Here is a 24,906-nt window from a genome sequence, read left to right on the forward strand (position 1 = left end):
AAGACAAACAATACCAAAAAATGGGGGAAGTTTTGAACAGATACTTCACCAAAGGAGGTTATAAGTGAAATTCATATGGTTAATCTCATCAGTCATTAGGGGAATGAAAATGAAAATCACCATGAAATACTGTTACCTTAAGGCTAAAAATATGATGGCAGGTAGAATTTTAAGATGACCACCAATGGCCCTTACTTTCCCTTGCATATAATGCCCTTTTATAATGTCCTCCCCTTTCGTGTGGGTGGAACCTATGAATATGATGAGATAATAATACTTTTGGCAGAAGGACTTCTGTGGATGTAATTAAGTTCCCAAATCAGTTGACCTCGTGACAGGTAGATTATCTATCTGGATCGGCCTGACCTAAGTACATGAGCCCTTTAGATCTGGATCTAGAGGTCACTATGGGGGAAGCCGGAGAGATCAGAAGCTGGAGAGGGATTTCATGCCCTCAGCGGAAGCTTTGAAGATGGAATGAGGCCACATGTCAAGGAAGGTAGGCAGCTTGTAGGAGTTCAGAGCAGCTCATGGCTAACAGCCAGCAAGGAACTCAGTTCCTATGAGGAGGAACTGAATTCCGCCATACACCACGCACCTAGAACAGGACTTGAACAGATAATAGAATGCAGGTGGATGACGTCTTGATTTTTAGCTTTGTGAGAATCTAAGAAGTGAATCCAGCCACACTGGACCTGAACTTCTGACCTAAAGGACTGTGAGCTAATAACTGTATGTTATTCTAAGCAGCTAAGTTTGTGGAAACTTGTGACACTGCAACAGAAAATTAATCCAATGGCCATTACACATGTCTGTGGAGTATGGAAGGGGAACACCCATGCACTGTTGGTAGGAATGTAGACTGCACAACCACTCAGGAAGATAGCCTGGTAGTTTCTTAAAAAGTTAAACATCCTACTGCCAGAAGACACAGCTAATCTACTCCTCATATATACCCAAGAGAAATGAAAACATATGTCCCACAAAGACTTGTGTGCAAATGTTCACAGCAGATTTATTTATAATAGGCAAAAACTGGGAACGACTGAAATGTTTATCAACAGGTTAATGGACGAACACATTGTGGTGTGGAAGATGACTCAGGAATAAAATGGAATGAAATGCAGCAATATGGATGAATCTCAAATCATTTTTCTGACTAGAAGAAACTAGACAAAAAAAGGATAGTGTACTATCTATATATGTACTTTTTGAGTCCATTTATGTAAAACCCTGGAAAGTAAAAATCTATAATAAAAGTCCATAATAGACAGAATTTGTTGTGTATAGGCAGTTAAGAAAATAGAAATGGATTACACGGGAGAAGGAAGAAACTTTTGGGAGTGAAGTGTAAGTTCATTATTTTGATTATGGTGATTGTTTTGTGGCCATGAATATATATCAAAGTTCATAAAATTGTACACTTTATACAATTATGGCTTGTTGTAGGACAATTATACTTCAATAAAGCTGTAATGAAAAGGAAGACAGATCTTAACTATAAAATAAAATACAAACAGAAGGGGATAAAGTTCATGGTGTTCTATTCCATTCCCAGCTCCGTGTCTAACTCGTTGTGTGAGCTTAGGCAAGTAACATTGCATCTCTGGTCTCAATAGACTCTTCTGTAAAATGGGTTGGTCGTAGGAGATATTTAAGATCTTTCCTATGAATCTGTAGTAACAACATCTATCTCTTACTGTATGGTTATAAAATCCCAAATACCGTCCTCACTTTATGTCGTCAGATGTGACTTAGAGAAATCAGTGACTTCTCCCAGACTGAAAAATGAGGAAGTGTAAGATCCAGGGCCAAACAGTTCTGCCTGAGTGGACAGTCTGTGCTCTCAGCCCATCTGCTCTACATCTCTAAGTGCAATCATCTAACCAGGACTCCCTGCCTGGTAACCTTCCGTGCAGTTTAACTTTGATACGTTCCACTCCCTATCACTTGACCTTCCAGTTCCCCTCCTACTTGCTGTGTTTTCCCAGGCTTTAACAGCCAGTGTAGATAATTTGTCATGTGGCTTGTGGAACTTAACGGCACAGCTCTTAATAATGCTAATGTGAGTCTTCGAGCAGAACTGTATCCATTGTGCTGAGAATTTATACCAGATACAATTTCATCACTAACATAACAGCTCACAAATTACAAGGGTTCAATATAATTCTGAACCTTACTTTTTATTTTCTGTCACTGCCTTTTCACTCAAGAAGAAAAATAGAAGGAAAAAAAATCCATTGTCTATAGGAGAATGCATAATTTCTTCTCTTATGGAATTTAACTTCACTTGAAAGAAGAGATAGTACAAATCCCCGAAGAGACCTCTCACAGGAGAGATCAGTTGTAAGCTTTCTCTGTCTTTTACTTGCATATATTTCTCAAGAGAGTATATACGTATTATATATAATCACATGAAAAATACTATGCTAATTAATTAATTCATTACTTTAGCTTATGAAACAGAAGAAAATAGGCTCATCAGAAAATTTCACTACCACAAATCAGTGCTGGACCCTCTTCCTGTCTTAAGTGGGCATAGCGCTGCTGAATTTGTAATAGCCTGGAGAGTGAGCTGATTAACAATAATCTACTTGGCTGTAGAGCAATACTCGTTCTTTATTCACGCCATGGCTTACACTCTTTATGTTGCGTCCAAAATCAAGACGTCGGGAGGTATGTGGAAGTACCCACTGCCAAACAACTTCCATAGAAACAGCACAGGATGTGGAAACAAACCAGGTCTGATGGTGCGGTGTTCCGGCGCCAACTTTCCACGTTCCTTCCACCTACATTTTGTCTTTCTTGTTCGATCTTGTAGATTCTCTTAGTTCATGTCTTAGCAACGAGACACTAAAGAAATTCAGAGGCCGAGGGGGCAGGCGTCGTGTCTTTTACTTCCTCGGTTCCTTGCATTCCAGGTCACTCTGGGAACCAGTCCCAGGCGTCCGCTGGAAAGCCCTCAGCCCGCGGTGTTCTTGGCCCGCGGCTACCTCGCCGTCAGGTGCATGAGGCAAGCGATGCTGGAAAGCCTTTGTTAGTAAAAAACACATTTAGTTTAATCTTACTGTTTTTTTGATGTTGGGAAGCATATTTTCTTTTTAACTTAAAAATGAAAGCTTTAATCAAGGTACGTTTGACACGCAGTGAAGTCCACACATTTAAAGTGCACCGTGAGTTTTGACATACGTCCAGGAGGTAGAACTATCATCACGGTCAAGATAATGAACACAGTGATGTCTCCGTGGTCGCCTTTTACAACCTGTCCTCTGCCCACCTTCTCAGCCTCCTCACCTTTGGGACAGGATTTTTACCCCGGTCACCTGCTGGTTAGACTTAACCCACGAATGGTATTCCGTTTGATTTTTACACGGCATTAACATTTTAAAATCATTTTTCAAACATTAAGAATTAGTAGATTTCATAGAAAATCCAGATTTCTGTGCGTGTGTGTGTGTGTGTGTGTGTGTGATCCCAAACTCTGGCAAGCCCTGGGCGGCAGTTGAGCTGGCAGCCACGCGTTTGTCACAGCTGCGCGCCTGCCAGCTTCTCTAGCCGAGGCACACGCTCCGCATTTGGCTCCGGTCCCCACCGGGCTTGCCTTACCACTGACGTCCAGCTTCTGAATTTACCACCCCTGCCACTCCGTGGGCCCCTCCCCGGACACAAGGCCCCATCCATCTCCTAAACACCGTAAACTTTTCTTTCTTGTGCCCTTCTTCTTGCAAAGAGCTCTGCTGTTCTCTGCCTAGATAGGCGAGAGGGAGCTCTTGAGCACTGCTTGTCTCTCTTTAAATCTCTTTAAGCAGGATGCATTACTCCTTGCTCTGTGCTCCTGTGGCCTTTTTTCCTCACCATTATGGAACACAGCATATTGTGAGTTGTTTGCACACCTGGCCCTCCTGGGAGATAGTGTCCTCCTAAATCCAAGACAGACAGTTTTTGTCTTTCGTCCTCATCCTCCAGCCCCGTGCCCCACACAAGGCAGGGACCTGCAATACAATGTTTAAATGTAAAATTAAATTGATTTTTAAAAACACAATGCATTTATTCTACTTAGGAGAAAAAAAATCCCATAAACGTAATCCCAAATTAAAAAAAAAAAACTAAACATTTATCTGTAATTCCAATAAAAACATATTTGGTTATATATTATGTTTATTATTTATTAATATATTGACATATTTTATAATAATATTATACATAATATATTTGATTAATATATATTAATTTGAATATATTTGAATATTATATATATTATATATATGCATATATATAGTACATTTTTGCTGCCTGTTGACCGAGTTAGGTATAATAGCCACTGGGTCTCACATGTGGGATCCTTGAAACCAAAATCATCTGGCTCATAGGTGGAAGGTTATACAATTTAATGTTTCACATCTTGGAAGGTGCAAGTTCCTACTCACACATGTGATTGGTCCTTTTATCTATGAGCACAAAAGGGTATTACATATCTATTTAATATATAGTGTGTATATATTTATATATAACTTTTCTCTATATATAGTTCTATATATACATACATATATGTATATAGAACTTTTCTAATTGGTAACTTCTTATTCAGGAACTTCCCTAAACATAGGCAACATTAAAAAATATTAAAAATTTTTTCTATCTATTTTACCCATATTTTGGTGACTCTGTTAATAGAATCCATCCTATTTCTGACCAGAGGACATCATATGTCTATTGGGTCACATTAAAAAAAAAAAAAAGAAAAACAAAAAACCTTGAAGAAAATCTTCATGCTATAAGTCTTTCTTTAGATAAAATATACTGTAGTTCAATGCCATTTCTTGGTAGCAAGTATGAAAGGCAGACAACAAAAACCTGGCTTCTGTTGTTCAACCTGATTCTTTTTAAGAAAGCATTTTGTGAATGTCCTCTGTGTTCAAAAAGGTCCATAAACACCGCGGAGAACAAGGAAATGAATAACACCTAGTTCATCTACTCAAGGGTCTCACAATGTAGTAGGAGCAGCTGGAAGGAATATATAAATGTTTTGGGTAGTAGAAATAAAATAAAAGCCGAGAGATTGATTCAAATAAAAGCCGAGAGATTGGGACATCAGCCTATGTATTCATACGATAGTCAAATATACTACTCTTGCCCCAAACATGTGCTGGGATCGGAAATCAAATATGATATTGTTGAAAATTTAAACATCCGATCTGAGGATGTTTGGATTTGTATTGCATGTGGGTAATAGGGAGCTATTAGACATTGTGCAATGAGGGTTCAGATTGCAAATGATTATTTGTGTCAGGGTATCAGTTCAGCATTTATACATAGAATTTTAAGGTTAAAGTAAGTTTTGACTTCTTTCTCTCCTGTCTGTCTCTCTGTCTCTCTCTCCCTTTCTCTCTCTCTCTCTCAAATGTTTACTGAAGATGCCAAGGGTAGTTTTAAATTAGTAGCAGGGTACTGAAGACCCATGGAAAATGAGCCATCGCTGTCATCTGGAAAATGCAGTCCCCAAGGGTAATTTTGCAGCATGTTTGGGATTTGTGTGGCCATATGATGCTGAGTACATTTTATTACTTAAACAAATTTTGTTACATTTGTTTTGATCTGGAATAAAAAGCTGCTCCAACCTGTTAACCTCTGGACCACTGAAGATGTAGACCATTATCCTGACTACTCCAATGAATCAGGTTGTATTTAAAAAACCGAGCTATGAATCCAGTAGCTAGGAAGAGAAAGCAGAGCTAAGACCCCCAGGGTGACTGCATTAAGAATCTTTTCCTGTCTTCTTTGCTACTCTGATGGATGATAATAATTTCCTTTTTCCCTGCTGATTTTAAATGTATGCTTTCTTCTACCAGTGTGTGAATGTTTTCAGAGTTTTTCTTGGCTTAGCCTTGATAAAATTATCCTTTGGAGAAGGGTAATAGAGCTCTCTGCCTTCATCCCTCAGGGGTGGACCTCAGAGGTTGGCTTCTGCCCTACTCATGACACAAGGCAAAGAACCAGGCTTGAGACTCTCTTAGCAAAGCTGAGTATTCCCCTGCAGAAAGTAAAGAACCCAGAGCCATAGTTAAGGACCAAAAGTGTAAGCAGATGACAACATTTCCTGCTGAGGAGGCTTTGGGGTGGGTCAGGAATCCAATGGCAGAGCAGCCTGATGGCCCATGTGGGTTTAGACCCTCAGCAGCTTGATGTGTCATTCTGCTGGGAACCAAGGCCAAGCAAGGACTCTCCCTGGGTGCAATTTTTCTGAGAGCAGCCAGGCCACCCCTTAAAGTCTGTGTTGTTCACACCTGTCCAGATGGACCTACACCTGTTCATTGTGATGAGGTCAAACCAAAATGTCACTGTGTTCTCTGGTTGGGAAGGGATGTGTGAAGCTGGGGGTTGCGAAGGAGTGGGAATTCAAAGGTGACATTGCAGAAGGTTTAAATATCAGATCTGAGGAATGGGAATTTTTACTGCATATAGGTAATGGGGAACCATTAGATATTATAGAGTGAGTGTCCCCCAACTCCTAGGTGTGTATGTTTCCTAATTCAGATTATTTCCTTTTGAATCAAAGGTCATGGTAGTGACATCGTCTTAGATGGATAATTGTCAAGTATGGGATCTGCTTTAAGCCCTTGGCTGGGTCACGTCAGGGTGTGATGATGCCAGGATGGGGGACTGGGAGCAATAGCAGCAGAATAGGAATCAAGACATTTAGAGAAGACTTGAAGAGAGCTCTGCCCTCCTGCCAGGGGTCTATCTCTGGGTCTCATAGTTACCAAGCAGAATGTCATTGACAGGTGGCAATGGACAGATTCGTGCCTTACACTGGCAATCTCACTCTGAATGAAAGAACTTCGGAGAAAACAACTGTTAGTCAGAACTCTTAGTTGGAAAAGTTTGAATACTTATGAATACAATTATATAACTGAAGAAACCATGAGCTGAACCTGCTCACAATGATAATTTGAGGTTTAATTAATTAATGACTAAAGTACTTTGGAAACACAAAGGACTATATAAATGCTAAATATTATTAAATGTTAATAGCCATGTTCTCGAATAACACTGATATTAATTTAAATTCCTAAACCTTATTATCAGAATGAAATGCATGCTAATGAGGCTTTCCTAATAAATATTTTGTTTATGATGTATTTGGAGTAGTATTACTTATCTTGCTAGAGCAAGGATAAATTACAGCACATGGCAAAAGGGTTGCTGCCTTTTCTTCATTATAATTAAAATGGAAATAGAGAAATGTAATGAATACATTAGGTAAGAAAATTTGTGCTGGAACTGCTGAGGTTCACTTTATCACCCAGCCAATGATTCCATTTTTTCTTCAAGTGCTGGTTCCAGTACTTTGTTGACTTTTGCCTTCTTAGACTCTCCTAACAGGACTAAAGAAGCATATTTTAATTTAAAACAAATTGGATTAAAATCGAAATTTTCCAAGAATTGTCTGAAAATCTCAAGTCATCTTTGAGGTCACTGGGGGTATCCTGGAGTCCTTTCAGTCAAGCCTGGGGATTCCTTTTCCTGCTGCTTCTGCTTGACAACCAATAAGTCACTATCATTGCTACACAGAAGGGAGGCAGGCTCACCTTGGTTTTCATTTCGTGTGTTGACTGGGTCTTAATACCAGAGCTAGCTTCTTGGGGCATTGAATCATTTGTGTTTCAATTAGTGAGGATCTGAGTGAAATCCTTAGGTAGAATGTATTCATACATTTACTTATACATTTTTCCCCCCAAACTGCATCAGCTGCTTACAGTTAGAACACAGTTGGCTTGGTCCGGACTACCCTGAAGTCCAGAAATCAGAAATTATACATACTCTAGAATCATAGGAAGCAGAAAACTTTTCTTTTAATTCCCTTCTTACTAGTGGGGTGCTGTACTTTACATGCATAATTACTTCAATCCCCATGAAAACTCTTGAGGCAGGTAATGTTATCCCATTTTTTAAAAGCCCAATTGTACATATTTATTTGGCTTGATGGTTCTCTAAAAAGTTTTAACAGCCTGATTTTGAAAACAAATAATTACATTCTTCAGCTTTGCTTTAGAACCATCCATTTATAATTTAGAATAATGTAATTTATTACTGGCTTGTGAAGACACTTTATCAATTAAGGATAGTAAGCCTTCACTGTCATTTTTAGGCAAATTCTTTTTTCTGTTAATTTTTAAATTGTCCAAATTTAAGTTTTTAAAAAGCATATCATATGGCATATTTGGCTGGATTTTCCCTTGGGATCCTTTCCATTGTTTCTGAGTTAGAAAGCCTTTCCCCATCCAAAGACCAAAAATCTATTCAAATTTAATTTCTTTTCCTAGCACTTTAATTCCATGAGATTGTTTAAAGAAAAAATATTTTTTTCTCTTTCCTTTTCACATTTAACTCGTAAGTCTAACTGAAATTTATTGTTGTATATAGCATATGACCAAGCGCCATATAAAACTTTTTCCTTCAAAGGATTAACCATTATTTCTAGAATTTATATAAGGCATGATTAGAGCTTAGGAAAAAAAAAAAGTCAGCCTTATCTATGTAACAATAATTGTGTAAAATGTCTCTGCTGCATTTGACCGATACGTTTTTATAGCAAAGAAAATATTGCACTAAAGCAAAATGATACTCTAAGTGGTTTCCCAGGCTTGGGATGCTTTGGCTGAATCCTCACGAGGGGCAGAACTATGTTCTCAAGTCATTAGCTTGACTATTTGAATCCCTTGGGTGCAAACAGCAGAAATGGCTGCCCCGAAACATCAAGAACCTTGGCCTTGTAGATGCTCCTATTGCTTTTTTTCAAAGGACAAGACTTAAAATTGCAGACTGATGTAGATAACCGAGGAAAGCCTTCAGACAATATGCCAGCAACGCATCAGCCTGGGATGGGGCTGCAGGATGGATGATCTTTATGTCAAACGCCACGTAATGCAGCCAGAATATTGGCTACAATCTAGTCATACAGGAAATAGGCTTCTGTTGCTTAATTGATTTTTTTTTTTCCCAAACAGTGGCAATTTTAAGGCATCTAAGCAATAGCTTTGCTGTAGAACGTAGAAAGAAATGCTGATTTCTGGCAATATACTCACAGGAAATGAAAAAGAAATTAATGTGCGTCGCATCCGGCACTAGCAATGCTGATAATGTCTAGCATGTGTTGAAGCTCGCTCTGTGTGCCCACCGCACACTTAACAGGTATTTCCCCATTCAACATTCATCCTAATCCCACGAATGGATGACTGTTATCACCTAGAATAATTTGTTCTCACCTACCTAGGACACCTACCTAGGAAGTAGGGAAGTGAGGATTTGAGCTTGATTCCAGAGTCTATTTACTGCCTACTGGAATTAGGTCCAATGAGTATTTAATAAGATTTCAAATAAATGAATGAATGAACTAAGCTACTTATTGAGGAAGTGTATAAAATAACATCATTATAAATTTTTAAGAGCTACAAAATTATAATTACCAGAGAAAGATTTACTCGTTTAGTATCTATAAAATCTATTTCAACAATTATAAAAAGTGAAAAAACTTTAGTAGTTAGTAAAAACACATCTTTGGGTGATAGAGCAATTGAATAAACACAAAGTAACATTTCCCAGAAAAGAACATATACTATCCTCTTGCTTAATAACATCAGTTATAAAGAAAATAATTGAATTTCATCTGTCCATTGACAGATTTTAAAAATATATATTATGAAAAGCTACATGTTGTGAAAAACTGACACTGCCCTAGTGAATGGCCAGTGAAACTTAGCTCCTCAAAAGAGCTGATCGTTTTTACTGGGTTTTCTCTATTACATTTATGTACATGTTAAATGAAGTGAAGAATGCTTGAGAGAAATACAACCCAAAAAGTATTAACGGAAGTAGATTGTCTATAACCATGCAAACGTAAATGGGAAAATTAATCAAAAAGTGGAAGATTAAAAATCTTAAAGAAATATGTATCGTTCTCTATATCTATTTTCAGTTTCTACTTGCTAAAAAATAATATGTAGACAATGATTATGTTAAAAAATAATTAATGAATTCCACAGGTAAGTATTGAAGAAGAGTTACATCTGTTTGCATAATCTTAAACAAAAACTTTTAAAGGAAAGAACATAAAAGTATGTTACATCATATGATGTCACCACAATCTCATAAATTCAAATATTTGGAAAGCGTATCAATTTTGCATTGTAAAGATTATTTGGAAAACTAAAACATAGAAAGGAAACAAGAAGCCGTTATTCTACTGTTTATTTGTCTAAGTTTATAAATATCAGAAAAGGGTGGATTGCGGGGCGCCTGGGTGGCGCAGTCGTTAAGCGTCTGCCTTCGGCTCAGGGCGTGATCCTGGCGTTCCGGGATCGAGCCCCACATCAGGCTCCTCCGCTGGGAGCCTGCTCCTTCCTCTCCCACTCCCCCTGCTGTGTTCCCTCTCTCGCTGGCTGTCTCCCTGTCACATAAATAAATAAAATCTTAAAAAAAAAAAAAAAAGAAAAGGGTGGATTGGTGGTAAGGAAATAAGGAACGTAAGTAAATCTGCAGACATATATGGTGGCCCGGCATGGTACATGACACTGGACAAAGAGATACTGATACAGGCAAAATCTTAAAGATTGAAGCCATCAGGATAAATAATGACAGATAATTCCAACAGGTGATGATCAGTTAGTGACGCCCACCATCAGATTATCAAGAAAGTAAAGGTAGAGTAGAGGTCCCGAAATACTGACTGAGGTCTTTAAGCAGGGCAAAAGCACAGTGCTTTTCCATATTAACACACTATTTTTCTCAACATGTAGAACCTCGAAGAAGTCACAAAACTTTAAAGATGCTACACAGAAAGAAGGATAATGTGTCTAAGGCAGTTGTCATGTTAAAATCTTGGCCAAATTCTTCTCCATGTTTTTTTATATCTCCTAAAATGTATGCAATGGAAATGTGATTTTGGTGATTTTTTAAAAGGATAAGTATGTCCTCTCGTATAAATTAGTAGTCTTTAACCTCCTTATAAAGAAAATTGCACAAGCTAACTCTAAACATGAAAATAAAAAAAATCCCTAACCCAAGCCCAAAATATTTTCAGCCCTTTACAAAGTGCTTGCTGACTCCTACTTTAGACCACAGAGGCATGACTTGTCAAGATTTTTCTTAAATGTCAACTATAGGAAGAGGAAGGAAGACAGCTTTAGGATCTCACCTGTCTCTGTTGATCTTTGCAACCATTAGGAGAATGGAAGTCTGACGGCTCTAAAGTAAGTTCATCAGTTTCAGAGTAGACTGGAAACAAAAGCTGGGGAAAAAACACAAGGTATTTTATCAAGATGGATGGTGTCCTCACTAATCAATGTTCCATTACAACACAAATTAAACAGAATCTCATCTTTGGCTCGGAGGCACTCACTCAATTTTGGGCAACTATGCTTAGAGATGCTGAGACATGGAGGGTGGTGTCAGGAGACCCCAAATATCTGGGGAAATGTCAGAACAAGAGACTAAGAGCACTAAAAACATTCCTGTATACAGAAATCCAGGAATTGGAAAAAAAAAAAAAAAACCAAAAAAAAAAAAAAAAAACAAGCTGTGAAATTGACAAAAGACACAGAGTGCAGCTGGGAGTCAGCACAAGACATTACAAGATTGAAGATGGTTGCTGAATAGAGAAGCCTGAACCAGGCTACCCGCTAAATGCTACAGGAACCTCTCCTGTTCATCATCTCCACCATGGCCCCTGGCTTCCGAGGGATGCATTTTGACATTTAAGTATCCGTGAATAGCATGCGTTCAGTTAAGAGAAAGTAAGAGTTCTGCACTTCCGTGCTGAAATATCTAAAAATTTCTGTTTAAAATATCAATGCCTAAAAGTATTTGGGGCAACATACGTGAATCTAAGACAAACCAAATAATCTATCTTCTGGGAAAGGCACAAGAAGATTAAAGGCAGCTCAGTGGGCTGGCCTTGACCTTTGGCCCTCTTTTCCCACATCTGCCTTGAGTATCTACTCTTAGAAGCTGGTGCTTCTTGGTGGAGAAGAAAGCACACTAATGCATTCATTCTTTTGAGACTCTTTATATAATCACATTTATCAGACCATAGAGGAGTAAGTAGATGGTTTCTTACCATCTCTTCCAGACAAGACCAGCTACCGAACTTTCAAGACTCAGTGTGAAATAAAAACGTGGGGTCCCTTGTTCAAAAAACAAGAAAAAAGTGCCATTAGGGGTCCTTAAAATATACAGCATTTTCCTTTCTTCTGTGATCTTTCTCACAACTTGTTATGGTGTTTTTATTTGTTATTTAATGTTTTTCTAAGTGATGAAAAATTAGAATTTTAAATCATTACCATATACTGTCTATCTTTATGTTGTGTGTTGCCAGTTTTAAATGTAAACTTTAGAGCATTTAACTCATATGTGGAATCACCTAAATTATAAAAATTGTACCTGCATATGTATTTTGGTCTTACCAGAACAGTAGAAATTCTTCACCGAACTAAATCGGTTGTTTTTATTTAACTTTTTGGTATGTGCTTATTCTAGCAACACTCTCCCTTCAGCTCACTGATGAGCGAGGCAGGACTGAAAACTATGGTTTGCCCTACTCTTCCCTGTCCTATGCCATGTACATGGGTGGCTAAGAGAGAGAGAGTTAACATGTGTAAGAAAGAATATAATACAGATCCTTGGTCGTTCATGTTTCTGAGACCACTATCCCCTTCTTTCTGCGTTGAAGCAAGCTGTTTTCAAATGAAAAGGGTGGCTCTCACGACAGGGAGCACCCCCCACGTCGTGGACACAGCAGGCTGACTTTCCACTCATACTGAGTCTCAGTCAACTCTACCCATCTTGGCTCCGCTGGAATCCTGTGACCACGGGATCCTGGGAATGCTCGACCGCAGAAGCGCATATTGCCCCCTCCCCCGCCCCGGCGTGTCCCCGGCTTGTGTGCATGATGTGTTGTCCCACCCACCTTCACCTACAAAACACCAGATCAAAGATAAAATTAGTAAGGATTTTGGAACAGCTCCAGCAGAGCATTAAACCACCTTCTAAGTGAAGGCCCTGTGCCACTACAGCGGCCGTTTGTCCCACGAAGCCAGCTGTGCTTCCAGTGTTTGGAGATAAGCTTACGCTCACCAGCCAGTGCTCGGTCCTCTCCGGGAGCAGTCGGCAGCAGGGAGGAGCGCATCGCACGGTGACGTCACAGCCGCTCTAAGCCGCTCCTTGCCAGCTGCTAGGCTCTGTCTTCGCCACCTCCTGCTACAGTCACGACACTACACGAGCTCCCACAGGCTCACAGTTGGCCTTGCTCAGTCCTAGCGGCTCCTCGGTGTCACCTAACTGACCTTCCTTAATGTGATCTCATTCTTCCTCAACTGGTTCTGTTGAGGGCGAGACTGGGTGTCATGAATACCCAGGTGTCAAGAACTAACTAGATTTCTTTGTCCTTAGGCATTTGGTTCCTCCGAAGAGGGGCCCAGCTCCAGGCCTGTCCCTGCAACCAACCATACCAGCACTTCGTCACTCCTGTCTCAGGGGCCCTCGTCCTACCGGATCGTAGCGCTGCTTTTCTGAACAGGCGCGCGCGCAGGCAGGCACAAGGATCCAGCACCCAGATGAGAAAGCCCGCGAAGTGGATACTCCCAGCCAGGCTCACGGTCCCGTGGCCCCGCAGTGAAGCAGGCAGAATGTGCAGCCACGTCTGGTTCATTTGTATTAGATACATGACATCGTTCCTTCTGGGCGCTCAGGGTCTAGGATTTATCCACGCTGTCACTTCTCTCTTACAGGGCACCAGATATGCCATCCCCCAAATATGCCACTTTGGCAGAAGGATTATTTTGAGCTGGAGGCAAATGAGAATCAATAGATACAGAAAGACACCTTTTCTGAGCTGCTTTTATCTGTCAAAAATCAGAAACCTCAGAAAAATGGGGACTACCGTAAATCTCCTCTCCTGGGGAAGTTTACTGGCTAGGGGGCAGGGGGGGAGAAGGAAGTTGGCATCAAGATGGACAAACACAGCAAACCTTGCTTTATCAGTTTCCCCCATATATTTACCTTTCCACAGGTTGCCACCCTTGGAAGCCTAACATTTCTCTTTTCTCTTATCACTTCTCTATTATTGTGCTTTGAGAAAATGCTACATAATCTGAAGTTCTAACCATGCCTTTGAGTTAGACACCCTGAGGTTTCTCCCACATGGTGTACCACACGTGTTAGTAAATTTTTGTTTTTCTCTTATTAAGGTGTCCTTTGGGAGTCTAATTTTATGGGCCCCAACTGGAGAACCCAGCATGATAGAAAAAAAGGAATCTCTCCCCCTTCCCAATCTCCCAAATCACGTAAACTAGTACCTTTTAAAACTCCTGTGTGCCAGCGTGAGCCAGTGCCAGGGCCCCAAAAGAGCAAGAGGGTCTGCAACCCTGAAATGTTCGTTGAATTAGCCAACGATGTCCTGATGATCACAGATCTGTCTTCTCTGAGTCTCCTTCCTTAGGTCTGCTTTACTCATTTACATGCATCTCCCTGGAGTCCTCTCATGACGGGGGACAGATCTGAGGGCAACGTTGGAAGCAGCGCCCCTGGTGAAATTGCTTTGAAGTCTCAGTTTTAATCTTACAAATTCGTGTGAATTTTGCATTTTATCCATAAATCATCCCAATTTGTTTTAATATAGATCTACTTTAATTAACCTTGTTAAATTACTTAACTTTTCTCTCCAACTTTTCAGGAAACGTGATCCTCAGGGAAGATAATTATTCTGTGACTTTCCATAGCATGCCCACCCGATTTGTCAAGTGTAGCTGCACCTTACGCATTCAATTTTTAATGTTTTCAACATATATTCTTTGAGCACTGACAACATGGAGGCAACATGCTGGGCACTGGGGATACACGGATAAGCAAACACAGACCTTGTTCCTGGACTCCCAAAGCTTACAGTCTAGCATTGCCCAGGATGAGGGACGGAAGTAAGACCAGTGGTGTCTCACTGGAATCACGAAGCACAATATCATTTTTTAAAAATTTTTCAATAATTGAAGCTCATAAGAAAAGGAAAATACTCTGGTTTTCGGAATCCTTAATACTGAGTACTCTTCCTGATCTTTAATACTGAGGTTCTCCCTCCTACAATCAAAAATGTTCACATGGGTGTGGTTGGAGGTGGGGAGTGGGATAGGAAGAAAAGAAAAAACAGAAAGTTTATTGCTCTAGCCAGAGTTTCCATGTGGATTCATTAGTACAAATGAACTCCCTTCCTGGTCAACTGAACTGAGTTTAATCGCTATGAAATAATTCAGTGCTGACAGACAGGATGAGCCAAATGACCTTGTTCCTTGTATTCCATTTTGGGTTTTTATGAGACTTTTCCACCTCACTGGAAAGTCGTCTTAGTCTATCAATTTTACGTATTTGGTTTGGATCGCTTTCCTTAGGTAGATTAAGATCCAAGTGTGCTTTTGTGTTTTTAACTATATTAATTGCTTGATCAACTCCCGTTTCAGAGAGGCTCAGCAAAATGCTTCCTGCTTGCATCTCTGCTTCTCTGAAAGCTGCTTCTCTGTTTTTTTCCCTTTTCGTCTATTAACCCTGCACTTGCCATGCAAATTATACAAATTTTGAACTTCTGGCACTCGTAAATTACATTGATATTTGAATTTCATTAGAAGCTTTCATGCATGATTGAGCTTGTTTATGTGTTCCCTTTCTGATCGAATGACTTAGATCTGAAATCTGTCCCTGACTCGGTGGTACAGCAAACAAGTTCTATCCTTGCAAAATAATGTCTAAGTGTTTCCAAATGAGAAGGGGGTGTGTGTCTAATAACAGCAGACATTTTCATTTTAGGAGCAAATGAATTGCTAGAATTGATAAAGGTTTAATTAAGCATTTTAAAATAATCACCAATAACCCAATGAGAAAAGCATTTGTATATTTCCAATTCTTGTACTAAGGATAACAATGTTGACCCTTTAACAATATATCTTTGTAATGGCAAAGCAAAACAATAAGATAGTTCCAAATGGGTTTGGATATTCAAGAGGTCCATGCAATCATCAATAAGAATTGACCTTAATCTTGCCATGAATAAAATACTGTTCCCTAATATTTATGTAGACCCTTTGAAGTAGATAACAAAGCATGATATTAAGTGAAAATGGACAAATTCTTTCCAGAGAATTACAAACAATGAGAGTGTGTGAATAAACAACCCATCTTTCATTTTGGTATAATATTTCCAGGTATGTTAAATATATTTTTAATAGTCTAAAACAGCACACAATCAAGAATTAATTGATTTACTACAGCATTTTAAATTTTTATATTCTCTTACTGAAGAAATATAAATTACTTCGGAGATCTCTCCTTACAGTAATGACTGTTCACTTGAGAAAGAAAACAAAGAACATTAAAAACATAATTGGCCTCACATGATAATTTGAGATTTCTCTAAACTCCAGTTATATGGGCCAAAGCTTTTATTTATTATTTCTCATGTCCTACCTCTAATTTCTCAAATTCTTAATAAATGAATACACATTACATATTAAAAACTACCCATTGTCTTTCATTTTGTCCCATTCAGCTTTTCTAATCCACTACATTCTAGTCGAACAGGGCTAGCTGTTTGTCCCCAAACATCTCTATATTCTTAACCTCATGCTTTGGTTCATCTATTTCCACTACCTAAAATAGATTCATCAGGATCTATGCTTATCATCATTCAGCTCACTCTTCACTTCCCAACACAAATGCTAGATTCTCTGTGAAGTTGTCCTGGAAAGTAATCTCTCCCATCTTTGAAACATTACATTTAGAATATTCTGGAATGCAGCATTAACGAAACATAGAAACATGAGGTTTGCAGTCAGATTTTAATTGTATCTGAGTACAGGCTATATGTGGCCAAACAATCTGACCTCTCAGACTCTGTTTTCTCATCTGTAAGATGGGAACAACAGTAGTCCTTTCACTGTGGTGAGGACCAAATGAGATAATGTATGGAAGATTCTTTGTCCCGTGTCAGTCCAATAGAAAGGGCTCAAGGTTAGTAGCTCTTATGATGTTATTACGACTGTTCACATTTGATCTATGACATCGTTTATTTGAGGACAAGTCTACTCCCTTAACTAGATGGTTATGGTAAACAAATGTCCTATGTTCCTTTGCTTTTATTCTATCACAATGTCTAATACGATCTCGTGGAATGTCATAGAAATTTCTTAGTTGATAATTTCTTCTGTGAGTACCGTAAGTGGCTATTTAAAAGGATGGAAGGAAAGAAAGAGAGAGAGAAAGAAGAAAAGAAAAAAAAAATCCAACCATTCTCCTTTCTTACGTGTGTGTGTGTGTGTGTGTGTGTGTGTGTGAACTTCTGGAATAGAGAGTCAGCTAACTTTGTATTCCCACAGCAAAAATATGAATGCTCCTAAAGATTGGCCATTCTCACTGATAAACAAGATGTTTTTGAGGGTGCCAATACCTCCGGAGTATTATCAGCTAGAAAATAATGCAAAACAAGTTATCCTAATAATAAATTCTTAACAATTTAATCTAGTCAATGATATTTAGTTCAGTATCAAGTTTTCAAGCTTTTTTTAGCTTTAGAAAATTATAATTTCTGAGTAACGAAAACTTGAGAAATAAAAGACATCTTGCTAGCATAATTTGTAAAGCATTCAGTAGTTAAAATAAGAAAAAATTAGCCTTTGAGTGAAACTTAAAACACGTTTGTCAAAAGCTAGCAGCCAAAACACAGGAAAGCAATTTATCCAAAATTAGATTGCTTTGAAATCCTAAGGTTAATGGAATCACAGGAGGGAAAAGGTGGTGAGATAATTTGGCATCGTTAAAACCTTCAACTTAGATGGGAGATAATGTAAGTTAACTATGTGAACATTAACTCACGTCTTAAAATGCTCCAAACAATTGGGAGCTGTTAGGAAAAATATTCCAAGAAAAGAAGAGCAGAGAGTGATTTTTGTATCTGTCTTTTAGAAGGATAATGTGAAGCCCATTGAAATCCCTTTCTGGTGAAGCTGCTTTTAACTTACAAATAACTTGACTGAAAATCCAAGTCTACCAAGAAAAGAAGAGTTAATACTAATATGAGTGTAAGTTCAATTTGTAGACTAACGAGAAAAAGCGAGTTTTTTACTTGAGTCACTAAAATTCAACTCTGGGTACTTTTGGGAGCTTTTGGGGTGAGAGAGGGAAGTGACACAGAAATAAAACTATGGAGTTTGGCCGTAAGACTGCCGAACAGGAGCGGCATCATTGACTTGAATTAATTTCCTTCATCATTTCATTTATCCATTCATTCATTTACATTCCTGTGTTTAAACGTGTCCTAAGTAGTATGACCAACCAGATGGAATCATGCGTTCTGCTTTCCTTAAACGGAAATGAGTAATGTTTATTATAATAGGTGTCCTTGGGTTAATGTTTAGCATTTAATATTTTTCTAAGTCAAATAATTCTGTTCGAGTGCCTTTTTCTCCCTTTGGACCCATAAGAACCCAGGAAAGTATAAATTAAATGTACCAGTATCCAGAGATATAGCATTTATATTTTTTGAGAAGAGTAATATTATTTGCTAGAGATCTTGTTCAGTCATTTATAAATAGTCACCTTTGTAAAGCAAGAAATAACCTTGTTTAAAAAACCACTGACATTGTTGTTCTATTGTCACCTGCTGGTAATTGAAAATGTGTTTCTGTCAGTCCTGCCTAAGATGGAATGTAATTCCTTCTAAGATCTTGATCTTAAATTGGTAGCAAGAAAGCCAAAGAGGAAAAGCAAGAAGTCTTTACTTGTTCTTTGCACGAGTAATTTTGCACTGCCCTTTCTGATAATGTGAGTTATTATTCTTACTGACTCTTGGAAGGCAGCGATAGGCTTCTATTTTTTTTTTTTTTTTTTTTTTTTTACAGCTCTCAGCTCTGTTTTACTCAATTGATATGGAAGCAGGTCTCCGCCTGGCTTTGGAACACACATTTGTAATGTTTATTTTAAAATAAAATCCAGACTGCTTTGTTAGAACAAGCATCCACACACAGTAAATAGCTAAATCCTTGCCACAATATCCTCAGCTTGGTTTTTTTCCTCGGGCCCACAAACTTGTTCTAGAACATGTGTAACCTCATAGCCTAAAGTATAACAATGATTACAGGGAATTAGTCTTAGTCTCAAAATCAAGGATCCAGAATAACTCAGACTGTTACCAGACTCAACTGGATAACTACCCGAATGCGATGTTTCAGAACGATCATGCTCTGAGATGCTTATCTATATTTCAAGGAATGCAAAAAGAATTTTAATTATACTTGTAACACTGCCTGAGGTAATCACATCACAGAAAATACTGAAGAGCTCTTCCGAATTTTTTTTTTCTATTTGAGGGAATACACAAGACAGCAGGAAATAAGAGTAAAATTCTTCCTTAACCATCAGAGAATTTGAAAAATAAACAAGCTGATTTGGAAGAGATTATACCTTCTCATCAGCCAAGTACAAGGAATCAATCTTGAAATTGGAATGAATTTATGAGGTCACATAAGCAAATCTTTGCACTAGAGCAATGATTCCATCTATATTATTCTGGATAGAGGTCATCCTGACTCTGTTGAAAGACTTCTAGAAACCGGGTGTTTCTTACTTAGCAAAGGAATCTGGCCCAACCCATTTATAAAGACTTCTAAACCTTCGAGAGTTCCCAGTATTGAGGCAAAAAATTAGCCTTCCTTAGAACTTCTTTTTATTGTTCTTTGTGCTGTCCTGTGGAGTTAACAGAGTAAATCTAATTAACTCCTGTTTCACATGACAGTCTTTCAAATATTTGAAGATACCTACCATGACCAGTGTTTGTGGTGCTGTGGTTCAGTGGTGTTCATTTTATTTCTTTTGATTTCCTGCACACGGCAGGGATCTGGGGATGGAGTTAGCTCCCTCCTCCTTCTTCTTTGTAACCATAATAAAGATGTCTTCTAAAAAGGCTCCCCTTCCCTTGTCTTTGTGTAAGCCCTTTGCTAAGTTAGGTGTCATGCCCACACTAGCCCTTCATTATATAGGATATTTTTATCTAAGTAGATGTGCACTTTGATATTTAAAATTTGTAATCATTAGGCATACAAGTATTTGGACTTTTTAACAAAAGACCGTTTTTATGATACCATGTATGAAATAAGTACTTTTCCAGAGTAAGTTAAAGAATCTTAAATGCCATTGTTTGTTGACATTAAATTGGTTCTTATGGCGTACAGGTGTTGGAAATATAAATCTGAAGCTGAACCATCACATGTTCAGCTACTTCAATGTAATATGATAAATGAGACGCAGCATTTATCTGCATACTCATTTATCTAGCTGTTAGTATAAGGAGGTCAGGTAGATATCTATGTAGGGGGGAGTCAGACAGTGGGATGTCAATTTCAAGAATGCAAATAAACTTACAGTGCATGTTTGGGAAGTTTTCTTGGTAAATACACTTGCTGAGCCATTCAGACATCAACATGCTATTGAAGATGGATGTATAGATGATCTCAGCCTGCAGAGACCGTTCTGAAAGTTGAAACCTCTTTGTGCTATGTACCTAAGAGACATGGAGGTGGAGAGCCCAGTGGTGGAAAGAACTGGTAAAGGTCAAAAGAAACTTACTAAGATGAAATTGGAATAGCTGAATGGGCATTCATCAAACTAACTGATCAATGCGTTTCACTATATAAACCAGACTTCAACTGGAAAATTTAAAAAATCAAATGACTTTTAAAGGAAACTTTCTGGGAAACTTTCTGAGACGACATTACAATGTCCTGGCATGGCTCTGTCTCTTTGCAAGTGAATCATCACAACGTGGTTCTCCAAATGTTATTATCTGAAGACTGAAATCCTCAAGACTGTAGAAGCAGAGGAAGGAGGAAACTTTAATTTATTAGGGACCTTCCACACATTCAGAGGATGAAACCTGATTTTGTGGCTGCAGTGGTGCATAAATCCCATAAAGCTAGTCAGCCATTGGCTAATGTTCTAAAATCCCTAAAGCGTCAGTTAGAGCCTGAGAAAGAAGTCCCATTTAACTGGGCATCTACGATGCTTTACTGATAAAGCAGGACCAACAGCTCTGTCTGAGGCATTGTGGCATAGAGTTCCCCTGAAACTAATGGGATCACCATACTTTTATTAGCCTTTCTTACAAAGCATCCGTTTAATGAAGCTTTGGGTAGGAATTAACTTTTTTTCCCTTTGGTGCCCAAAGAACTTCTATCTAGTTAAGGTCACTCTACTTAAAAGCATTTTCCTCACTACTCCTCAAATGCACCAACAAAACAGAGGTCTCAATTTCTTGCCTCAGTAGAATGGTGCAATCCCAAATGGGAGAGCCTGATAAACAATGCGTGAAGAGCACAGAAAATATGCAGAACCTAGAGTTTTCTGGATCAACTGTAAATATAGTCTTGTAAAGATTAATGATTACAGAAATGTTCAGTCAGATAAGGCAGAGAGGGCAAGGACAACAATTCTCTTCTATAAAAAAAATTGCCAAAATAATCCTGAATGGTACTGTAATTTTCTCTTTCTTAAGTGTTCTCTAAAATACAGAATCAAAAACATTCTAACATTTAGTATTTTTCAAAAAGGTTACCTTAATCAGAATTTTGGAGAGCAGAATGTTAATATTAATTTAGAATCATTACCAGAATATGTTTTACAGTTAAATGTTTTACTCTTAAATGGTATACACTTACAATTTTGAGCCAAAAGTTTAGGAAATTAAGAAATACCAATTATCAATGATCAAAGTATGTATTTAAATGTGTAAAACAGAAAAGAAATCTATGATAAGATCCTTACTGCAAAGATATTATAATATGGTTTAGAGAATAAAAGCAAACAGGCATGCCAACATTTAAATGCTAAGGAAATAGGCATAAGTGCTAACTAGTTTGGTATAAAATGTAAATGTTAAGGGGCAAAAATTTCTAGAGGAAGTGTAGGTGGCCTACTGTTGGCCTACTGTTGTCGTGGATGGTGTCACAGAGGACTAGGGCTTGGAAGGTCCTGAAAAGATGGCAAGATGGAAATGGGCAAGGATAAGGAGTAGGAACATTTATCCGGGTAGCATTTTGGGGTGGTAGTGAAGGGGTGGGGCTTACCAATTCTGAAGCAAGGTAGGACATGTAAATATTTTGAGAAGAAATGTTATGAGGGCCTTCAATGCCAAGGATCCGATTTGATATGAGAACTCATAGACACCTTGGGAAGATTTTAGAGTTAGATAGAAATAGGATGGCAGCTGGTGGGGGCGCAAAACAGAGCAGTGGAACAAGTCCTAGACTTAAATCTCCCCAATCTCGGTAGAACTCGATGCTGGCATCTCCTGACCAGCATTACACAGGATAAACTACCTGACGCTTCAGCACTGAGCAATGTGAATAAAGGACGGAGAAGTTTTGGTGAACTATCATTCACTGCGCACATGTAACGTAGTGATGCTTCAATATTACTCTGGGAGCAGTGTTGGCGGGAATAAAGAAGGTCGGCAGACAGTTGTTAAGAGCATTCATGTGTGAGGGGACAAGGACCTGGTCACATTCATTAATGATTCAAGGTGGAGCCAAAGACTTCAATGTAGGAACTGGAATGATTTAATCCTGCATATTCTAACCGCAGGCTTCCATCTATGGAGGTAAGTATCTTTCCTGCTTTGTAAATCTCCAAATATACTTCAGGTCATAAACTGGTGACTCCATATTTGCTGGTGTTTTATGTAAAAATACCATTTGTTATAACTTGCTGAATTATTGCCTAGCAAAATACCACACAATGAACACCCAATAAAATGTTAATTGATGGTAGCCATGATTATATCTAACAAAATACTTATTCTAGGAAGGTTCCTACATTTAAAATTAGCTAAAATGCCCACCATAGCAATAAGTTTATCGTGCTCTAGCTTAGGTATTTTCATTTGAGGGAGGAAAGTGAAAGATTTTCCAAATCTAGGTTGCTCGTCAGACATGGCATGGGAAGAGATGAAGCCCATTTTAAGGTTCTTCTACCTGACTAGCCAAGAGAACGGAGATTATTGTGATAAGACCTTATAGAAAGAAAGTGAACATTTTATCCCTAAAGAAAATCTACCTAAGACTTCTTTTAAAAAATTCCATTAGGAGAAGGAGATAAAGAAAGTCTTGTTTCTAATCCACATAAATTGCAGGGAGGCTGATAGTTGGGAGTATGATTTGATGGTCTCTGTTATATTTGCACACATACTGTTAGCAGCGACAACAAAAAAATCAGGTGTGTGTATTTTCCCTTTATTTCAGAGAACCCTGTGAATTTAAGGCTGGCACAGTCTATCACACAAGCTTGTGATAGCAATAAGAGATAAGAACACAGTAAAGGAAGGCCATCCTGTAAAAAGTGCCTTAGAAATTTCTCATCACACAAAACTGATAAAAACTCAACATGCGGAGCACACCAAGAATGCCAAGGGCTGAAATGAGATTGCTCACCAAACAGAATGATATCTGGGAGAGTCCGTTTGTGACAAAGGATGAGGTAGGGGGAGCAAGCAGGATAACAGGGAAGGGCTTTTGTGAAAGAAGGACACACAGACAACACAAAGATCCCAGAGCTTTTAGCAGGGATCTGCTCAACAGCTGTGTGGAGGTGCCAACTGACTGGACGGACTCTCTGCTAAGACCCAACCTTCCTCTTCAAGAACCTTCCAGTTGTCTGTTACACATTTCTGGGTACTTATTCCTCTGCCAACTGTGTGGTTGGATTGTGTCCCCCAAAAAGATATGGTGAAGTTCTCACCACTGGCCCCTGTGAATGTGGCCTTATTGGAAATAGAGTTTGTAGACGTCACTGATATATGTTTAGATGAGGTCATCCTGGAGTAGGGGGGGCCCTTAATCTTATGACTGGTGTCCTTATAACAAGAGGACAAGGGACACGGAGATGGACATACTCAGAGACAGGGAAAGCTGCGCATGGTGTTGGAGGCAGAGATCAGAGCAGTGAGTCTATACACCACACAACAGCAATGATTGCTGGAAACAACGGAAGCTAAGAGAAAGGTACAGACTAGATCCTTCCCTAGAATGTTCAGAGAGACCATGGCTCTACAGATACCTTCATCTTGGACTTCTGGCCTCAGAAAAGTGAGAGAATACATTTCTATGATTTGAAGCCACCCAGTCACTGGTGCATTGCTACAGCAGCCCTCAGAAACTAACATAACCAACCACCTTTCATTCCTCATTGTTTTGTGTTAATGTCCTGTTTTCCTCAAGGAGATGACAACCTCCATGAAGGCAGGTCCTCATACTACACTCTTCTCATCTGTCCCCGACTGCCAAGCACCTAGCTTACTGGTACGACAGAAAGCAAGCTCTTCATTGTAACCACAAACAGCATGCAGTGTTAAGACTACTGAACAGGTGGCAAATGGGTGCTAAAACCTGCTGGATGCTAATTGCCAAGTGGAGGAAGCCTCTGGAGTGTATTCGTCCTAAAGCAAATTGCTGTATATTTTACTTCATAATTGTTTTCTAATGATTTCTATGTTGCCTGCTTCCATAAAATATTTTACTTGAGTGACACAACTAACAAGCGGAGAAGAGGACAATTAAAACAAAATGAGAGTGTTGGAGGAAAAAGAAGGATAGGGAAAGATCTAGTTTCAACAATGAGTTAATTATTACAATTGAGTGCTCAATACACCTCTGAGCTTACTGGCAGCCAAGGAAAAAAAGATTTTATGGTCGGTGTGGGAGGAAAGGGAAAACATTTAACTTTTCCTGAAGAGTAGAACTTTTTCTGAAAGTAAAACTGTCAGAATTTTTATGTGACTTCTTCATGTGACTTTCCGTGCGAACTTAATATCTGTTCAAAAAATGA

This window comes from Ursus americanus, chromosome 11 (assembly GCF_024610735.1).
Source record: "Ursus americanus isolate L20-20 chromosome 11, mUrsAme1.1.p, whole genome shotgun sequence".
NCBI lineage: Eukaryota > Metazoa > Chordata > Mammalia > Carnivora > Ursidae > Ursus > Ursus americanus.